Source organism: Tenrec ecaudatus, chromosome 15 (assembly GCF_050624435.1).
Source record: "Tenrec ecaudatus isolate mTenEca1 chromosome 15, mTenEca1.hap1, whole genome shotgun sequence".
In the NCBI taxonomy this organism is placed as follows: domain Eukaryota; kingdom Metazoa; phylum Chordata; class Mammalia; order Afrosoricida; family Tenrecidae; genus Tenrec; species Tenrec ecaudatus.
The window spans coordinates 98,671,369-98,680,354 of record NC_134544.1 but is presented as its reverse complement, the minus strand read 5'-3'; the positions used below and the strand labels follow the sequence as shown (position 1 = coordinate 98,680,354).

General features: G+C 41.9%; 1 non-coding gene and 1 pseudogene across 1 annotated transcript; one reads left to right on the top strand and one right to left on the bottom strand.

Annotated features, from left to right (window-relative positions):
• Positions 1-218: 218 nt before the first annotated feature.
• On the top strand, positions 219-334 carry LOC142428290 (U5 spliceosomal RNA). Its single transcript, XR_012780214.1, has one exon. It is a non-coding gene; the product is annotated as a U5 spliceosomal RNA (small nuclear RNA).
• A 4,599-nt stretch (positions 335-4,933) lies between these two features.
• On the bottom strand, positions 4,934-5,121 carry LOC142428236 (U1 spliceosomal RNA; annotated as a pseudogene).
• Positions 5,122-8,986: the final 3,865 nt, after the last annotated feature.

Below are 8,986 nucleotides of genomic sequence, written 5' to 3'. Positions count from 1 at the left end.
TCAGGAAAGATAAACCCCTCAGGAACAATAATGAGAGTAGTGATGTAATGAGGCTAGGTGGATGATCAGGTAGGGGGAAGGGTAAAAAACGGGGGACCTATCATATGGCTGGATATATAGCCGCCCCACCTCCAAAGGGGATGATAACAGAAATGTGGGTGAAGGGAGACAACGGACAGTGTAAGATACAAATTAACAATAACAAAATATAATTGAGCATACTCTGGTTTCTCTTCAGATCGTATAAATCTTTTGCCTTTTACTAAAGATTTCCATGGAGAGGAACAATTCTGAGTCATAAACTAATTTTTTGAGGCCATGCACTTGCAAGGCTTACTAAAAAAATTGTATATATATATATATATATATATATACTTGATCAAAGGATATAAATATCCAATTGATCAAAGGAGATATATATATTTGATCAAAGAGGGAGAGAGGGGGAAAAAGAGGGTTTTATAAGAAGAGCTTTAGTAGAAAATGTTTTGGAAACCATGGCAACATATGCACAAATATGCTTGATACAATTGATGTATGGAATGTTAGAAGAGCTGTAAGAACTCTTCTGACATTCCATACATCAACTGTTCTTACAGTTAGAAGGGCTGTAAGAACAATAAAATAATTTATAAAAAATAAATAAATAAGGAAACTTCGCCAGAAGTGCCTTGACAGCTTAGTTATGTAGACTTGGAAGTTAGGAGAATAATTTTTAGAATCAGAATGCATTAGTTTTCAATCTCATACACGCTATTTATAAGTTATGTAAGCACATGCAAGATACTTAACTGCTCTGAAATTCATTTCATTAATGTATACAATGAGGATTAAAAGTTTGTAACATTTTTGGCAGTATTCAACAAAATTATGTATTGCAAATACAATAACAAAAATTATTTTTTAATTTTAAAAAATGATTTTATCAGGAGAGCAAAATGAGAGCCCATAGATTGGGGGAAAACATCTGTCATTGAATAAATTGCTGAATTTTATCAGTGCAATTGCCTTATACCCTAGAGGAAGATTGACAATGATTTTCTCTTTTGTTTCTTTGCTTTTTTGTTTCTTTCTGCTCTTTGTGTGTTTTTGTTGTTATTATTTGTTTGGGGTTTTGGTTTTATCATAACATGACCGCAAAAGTAAATCAGAGTTATTAAACCCATGGGCTAGCTGACAGACATCCTCAAACTACGGCCCGTGGGCCACATGCAGCCCGCCCAGGACATTTATCCAGCCCACCGGGTGTTTTTGCCCCATTTGTTTTACTTCAAAATAAGATATGTGCAGTGTGCATAGGAATTTGTTCATAGTTGGGTTTTTTTTAAAAAAACTATAGTCCAGCTCTCCAACGGGTCTGAGGGACCTTGAACTGGCCCTCTGTTTAAAACGTTTGAGGACCCCTGGGCTAGCATATGGATTTTGGGCTCCTACTTAGTTCTTGCCCCAATCCAAGAATAGTTAGTTCTTAAAACATGGCCCTGCTTGATTCTCGCTTTCATGAAGAAATCACTGAATACTTCATGAAGACCACCCCCCAGGCTTTCTTGGGTCACCCCCGGACTCCACTAGCTTCACCTCACATTGGACACCTGCAAACACAGAGGCACCGTGATTAGATGGCACACATACAAACAAATGCACTCACAATTATACACACCGCAGCAGGGTGTACAACAATTACCATGTAAAATGGCCAGAATGAATGCCACGTTTGGTGTAAAATTCATTATGAGTCTTGTGGACTAGCTTCTGGGCAGAAATGGTAACACCAGAGACCCCAGAGACTGGGACTGTCCTCTGAGATCTCCCACATCAGGGGCTCTGACTGGTTTATCAGTGGCAGAGAGCTGCATTTTCATGTCCTCTGATATTTAGAAGCAGATGAGTAGAGAATATGGGCAAGAGTTCTCCCTCAGACTCAGAGAAGCACAAGCACTCTCAAGGGAAAACAGGGCTCTGAGACATGTACTTTATTGTTATATATGAGTTTGTAAGTAGTTTTCACTCTATAAGCTTTACATTACACACACCAACCTTTGTGGTGTGAGAGCTCACAATGAATCCTCTCTCGTCCCTCTTTTTTTTTTTTAATTTTTATGACCCCAGTTCTACCTAACAAATCTAGCTAAACTGGAGAACACACATTGGTACAGATAAGAGCTCTTGACACAGGGAATTCAGGACAGATAAACCCCTTAGGAACAGTAATGGGAGTAGCAATATGAGGAGAGGGGAATGGTTGGGGAGGAGGGAGGGAGAGAAAGGAAGAACCCATCACAAGGTTGGCTGTATAGCTCTCCCCAACCCCCGAAGGAGATACATAACAGAAATGTTGGTGAAGGGAGACAAGAGACAGTGTAAGATATAAAATAATAAAAGCAATATATAATTGATCAAGAATTCAAGAGGATGGGATGGTGGGAGAGGGAGGGGAAAAAGAAGAGCTAATACCAAGAGTTCAAGAAGAAAATGTTTTGGAAATGATGATGGCAACATATGTACAAATATGCTTGATGCAATTGATATATGGAATGTTATAAGAGCTGTAAGAGCCCCCCAGTCAAATTATCTTTTAAACAAATAAATAAAATATCTATCTAATGCTTATGATCAAACTCACCCACTCTGCTATGCAGTCAGTACTCTAAAAAATGTGTTCACAGTTTAAAGGAGTCTTAATGATCACAAACCAAAATCATAGTTCCCCTTTCTGACTCTAAATTACACTGCCACTAAATTACATGAAGTTACACTTCAGGGGCTAACGAACCCAGGATGGGCAGGAACACCACAGGCTGCGGAGAAGGGTGAATGGCAGGTTGGCAGGTCAGGTTTGTGACTAGACAGGAAAATGAGTCCAAAATGGGCAGGTCAGATGGCAGGCCATTGGCTTAAGTCCAAAGAAGCAAAGGTTGCCAAGTTAGATCCAGCAAAAAGCCTCTCGTCCCTCTTAAGATGTAGATACCCATGATGATGGTGACCAGCGCCATCATTTGTTTCTTGCATAGGAACATTATTGGTTTTCTTGCCATCCAAGAAATCCCTCCATTTTTGTGATATATACAGCTGTGGGCATGAGGTTGTTCAGAAAGCATGTAGAATTGCATCCTCTTTCTTCTGTCATGATCATGAAAACTGGATATTTATCACTCGAGGTCATCTTCTCAAAGAGTCAGTTTTTGTTTAATTGACTTACTGATGGTGTTCATTCTATTTCATTTACTTGAGATCTTATATTAATTATTTCCTGGCACCCCTACCCCTTCCCCTGTAAACCTGGGCGGTGGCACACTCATCTTTCTCTAATTCCATTAGATGCAAAATGAGGTCATTAACGTCAGTTTGATTTCGACACTATACAGGTGGTTGTTGCTACAAATAGCCCACAAGGTTCTCTTCGGTTGAATCCCACAGTTCTGTTGTGTTTTCATTTTTTGTTCAGTCCAATACAGCCATCCAGGATATAAAATTCAATCAATACATATCATAACTATTAATAATACAAATACACAAAACTACTTTTGCACCAATCTTTGTCCATTTTACATGGTAATCATTGTAGACCCTTGCTGTGTGTGTTTAATATCGAGTACATTTGTTTTTGTATGTGTCCTCTAATCGTGGTGTTTCTGTGTTTGTAGGTGTCCAGTGTGAGCACCATCTGGGGGCGATCTGAGAAAGTCGTGGTGGTGGTGGGGTGTCTCGGAGACTCTCCTGTGCAGCGTCTGGATTCACCTTCAATAGTTGTGAAATGCATTGATCCCATCAGGCTCCAGTGAAGGGCCTGCAGTGGGTTGTATACATTAGTTATTCTGGTGGGACTACATTATACACAGACTGAGCAAAGCGTCAATTCACCATCTCCAGAGACAACTCTAAGAACACTCTCTTTCTGCAGATGATTAGAAAGAGCATGAATGTCGAGGAAATGATCATGCATTAATGTAAGAGACACAATGTGGGAAGTCAGTGAGAGCCCAGACACAAACCTCCTCTGCAGGGAAGAGACAGGACTCCAGGGGGCGCTCAGGACCCGAAGAGCGCAGGATCAGGCCAAGGAGCAGTTGTAGATGGTTTCAGTTTGGGGATTCTGCTCTGTCTCACTGTGTTCCTAGATAATCTCTCCATTTTTATTTACTGGTTTTGTAGTCTTCCCTGGTGTTTCCAAATTCAAAAGTGGTATTGTAAAAGTAGGAAATATTCTCACCTGCAGTAAAAGCGCCTGTGCCTTATGGAGGGAAAAAAGACCCGGACAGGTGCCCCCAGCACCAGAGTTTTGATAAAGCTCAAGGATAGATTTTATAATCAGACTCAGGGCCACTGAGGTTTCTACATGATGCAAATGATGAAGTGTACACACATGTCTGAAAGGTTGGTGGTTTAAACCCACCCAGTGATGTCTTAGGACACAGGATTCATGATCTGCTCTGTGTTGTTATGTGTCATCGAATTGCTTCTGGCCCATAGCCAATGTACAATTGAACCAAACACTGCCCGGTCCCGTGCCGTCGTCATAATTATTGCCAGGGTTGAGCCCACTGATGGAGCCATTGTGTCAATCAATCTTCTCAAGAACCTTGCTCTTTGCTGATCTGTCCAGACCCACACGATGAGGTCCAGACCCAAACTATGAGGGAGAGAGCAAGCAAGAGTGAGAGTGAGAGTGAGAATCTCATCATGGCCCACCAAACCCTGGGGACGACATCCCTGCTTGGAGCAGCCAATCCACACAGAGGACCGTGTGGCTGGCCCCACCAGGAGACATGGGATTCCTTCGCTGAACCCTAGTGCTACTGGGGACAGCACTGGAGACACTGTGCAGAAAGTGTGCCCAGTTTGCCCCAGACACCGCGGGGTGAAATCAAAGGAAGTGCAACAGGGCAGCAAAGTAACCAAGTCCCCAAGGAATCCTGAAAATAGACTTCTGACTTGGGGGACAGGGCTTGGCACCTCATCAGACCTGATCTGCAGTCCCCCACTACCACAAATGATGCAGTCTATTTTCCCACATTTGGGGAAATCGCAGAGGTCACCACATCCGGAATGCAATGGATGAATAAACCTCGCCCTGGGAAAACCACCTTCGTGATCATGGTATCTCCCCTGCCAGGTAAGTATTCGTTTTGCTTTGTTTATTTTTGCTTTTCTTTTGCCCTATGTCTCTATATAAAATAAGCAGGATGAACAATCCCAAAGAGAAAACAATGTAACCAGCAGTGGGAGCTGTGTTGGGGGACAGGGCAGAGGAAGTGGTGGAGAGGGGGAATGGGGAGCCAACAAACTCACAGATCAGGGAACAGGAGGGTGTATAATGCCTGGCAAGTGCAATGTATCCGAGAGGAATTACCAAGAGTCAAATGGTGGGTGAGCATGATTGTGGGATAGGAGGAAGGTGAAAGGAAGTAGAGGAAAGAAATTGGACGCAAAAGCTATTTACAGAAGTATCACTATAGGCATGTATATATGTAAATATATTAATGTTTAATGAAAGGGATAGAGACCAATGTACATGTATTTATATGTTAAATATTAAGATATCAGACAGACTTTGGGTCTCTACTCAAGGCCTCCCTTAACACAAGAACACTTTGTTCTGATAACCTGGTACTCTGATACTCACCTTCCCAACACGATTGCTGAAGACAAAATGGGTGTATAAGCAAATGTGGTGGAGATAGTGAATGGTGCCCAGCTATCAAAAGATACAACATTTGGGGTCTTAAAAGCTTAAAGTCAAACAAACAGCCATCTAGCAGGGAAGCAAATAAGCCTACATGGAAGAAGCACACTACCCTGTGTGATCACGAGATGTCAATGAGAACAGGTATCAGGTATCAAAAGATTAAAACAAACAACTATATCGATGCAAACAAGAGGGGTTGGAGTGGAGACCCAAAGCCCATCTGTAGACAATTGGATATCAATTGCATATCTCCCCACAGAAGGGTTATAAGGAAGGAATGGTTCCAGGTGTAGTATATCACAGATGAATCACACAGCATTCCTCTAGTTCCTTAATGCTTCCTCCCCCTGGACTACCATGACCCAGTTCTACCTTACAAATCTGACTAGACCAGAGAACACACGTTGGTACAGATAAGAGCTCTGGGCACATGGAATTAAGGACAGATAAACCCCTCAGGAACAGTAGTGGGAGTAGCTACATCATGAGAGTAGGGGGATGGCCCGGGACGGCGGGAAAAGGGGGAACTCATCACAAGGTTGGATATATAGCACCCCCTCCTAAGGGGACGAATAACAGAAATGTGGGTGAAGAGACACAAAGGACATTGTACGATACAAAATAATAACAAAAATGATTGATAAATGATTCATGAGGAAGGGAGGATGGAGAAGGGAGGGAAAAAAAGAGAAAATTATACCAAGGACTCAAGTAGAAGAGGTCTTGGAAAAGATGATGGCAACATATGTACAAATATGCTTGATACAATTGATGTATCGAATGTTGTAAGAGCTGTAAGAGCCCCCAATAAAATGATGTTTTTTTAAAGGAAAACAAAATAAAGCTTCCTATTTTTGCCACTCCTCAGCTTTATCAAACACAATGCCTTCTCCAGGGACTGGTCTCTCCTGACAATATTTCCAAAGTATGTAGGATGAAGTCCTGCCATCCTTACTTCTAAGGAGTGCTCTGGTCTTACGTCTTCCAATACAGATCTGTTTGTCCTTTTAGCAGTCGACGATAGTTACAGTGTTCCTCTTCAGCACCACAATTCAAATGCATTGATTCTTAGTTTTCCTTAGTCAATATCCAAGTTTCACAAGCATATGATGCAATGGGGAATGGCTTGGGTCAGGAGCACCTTAGTCCTCAAAGGAACAGCACTTCTCTGTAATACTCTAAAAAGGTCTTGTGCCGCAGATTTATCTAAAGCGATACATGTTTTGATTTCTTGACTGTTGTTCCATGAGCACTAATTGTGAATCCAAATAAGACTTTAACCTTTTCTCCATTTATCATGATGTTACCTATTGTTCCAGTTGTGAGCATTGTGGTCTTCCTTACATCGACTTGTAATACATACTGAGGGCTGAAATTCTTGCTCTTCATCAGCAAGTGCTTCAACCCTCCTCACTTTCATCAGGCAAGTTTGTCAGCTTCATACTGAAGGTTGGTAATAAACCTTTCTGTCAGGGGAAGCCAGCCCCTAACACATCATTATGGGTCCGGTAGGCGCAATTGTACAGTGATAATAATTAAACATCATAGTAAAGTTATAGAGAGCATGAGAGATAGAAGTGAAGTATTGAAGTAAATGGGAGTCAGACATGCTTCATGGTAGCATGCTAACCTCTGCCCCACTTGATGGTCCACGTGGAGTGATTGAGAGAGAGAGTTTAAATGGTAGCCCTGGCCCCTTTTATATTCTCTGGGGACACGCAAGCCCCCTAATTACAGGTGAGGACATACGTCACTGGAAGGGGCTGTCCTATAGGTAATACAGTAATGAGAGAGGGGTGGTCTAGGGACATACATGCAATAGGAAGGGGAGGGATTGGGGTTATACATGTGACAAGATGAGCAGATCCTAGGTTCAGGATGGCAGCCTAACTTTCACCTATTCCCTAGATCTCCATGGGAACCATTATCAGTAGGGTGTGAACGCTTGGTCTCAAGCCTCAAGGAGGAATAGTTTATGTCCCCTGTAGCAGGGAGTGAGGCCTGCCATATAGTCTGGTTGCCTAACTACCCTGGGGAGAATGTCTGTAAGTGTTTGACCTCTCCCCACACCTTTCTCCAATGTTGTTACCACATACTTCTTCATATAAGCCAGCTTCTCTGATGGTTTGCTCATCATATAGGTTGAACAAGTATGGTGAAAGGAAAGAACCCTAAGACACCTCTTTCCTGATTTTAAACCACACAGGTTTTAAATCCCTTGTTCTATTCATTCCCGTGTTCTATTCGGACAGTTGCCTCTTGATCCATGTGAAAATTCCTCATAAGCACAAGGAATTGCTCTGGAATTCCCATTTGTGGTAGCTACATAATCTGGTGTCAATTAGGAGCTTGAGAGGATTAAGAGTGAAGGGGTGGAGTCTAGTCTGTCAATCAGGTCATAGCTAATGAGGCCTCTGTATTCTTTCTCCTAAGAATTCTGGGGATTCCTGAATTTCCTCCTTGGAGGTGGGAGAGATTCTCTCTTACTACACACTCCTTTGGAGATTCTCTACTGAGAAGACACATAGTGCTACACCCTGTGAGCTGGAGAAGCCACATGGGCCTATCCTGATGCAACCAGACCTCTGGAGCCAGAAAAACCATGTAGAGACCCCTGCCAGCACTGAGATGCTTATACTGGATCCAGAAAACTTCCAACCCACTGATCTGTGATCTTCCCACATCTGGCATCATTGCATGAGTTTCATGAGTCAGAAGAGGACTTATAGATTGGTATTGGCCATATGGGCTAATATCACAGATTTATGAACTTGATCTGGACTGAGCTAGGATGTTTCTTCAATATTCAACTTCTCTTTTGTATAAACCTCTTTATTTTGTTTTGTTTAAAACTTTTTTCTTACACACATGAGTCTATGGATTTGTTTCTCTAGTCTACCCAGACTAACACACCATTCTTCTCAAGATAAACACAGTTTACTATGGTACACTCAGTCAAATGCCTTGACATCGTGAATGAAACATGAGTAAATATCTTTCTGGTAGTCTCTGCTTTGAGCCAAGATGCATCTAGGATCAGCAATGGTCTCCCTGTGTCAAATCCTCTTCAGAATCCAGCATGAACTTCAGGCAGTCCTCTGTCAATGTACTGCTGAAACTAGTGTTCTTTGATCTTAAGCAAAATTTTACTTGTATACAATAGCAATCATATTGTTCTATAGTTTGAGCATTCTGCTGGACCCCATTCCTTTGGAATAGGCATAAATATGTATCTCTTCCAGGCTGTTGGCCAAGTAGTTGTCTTCCACATTTCCTGGCATAGATGAGTGAGTGCTTTCA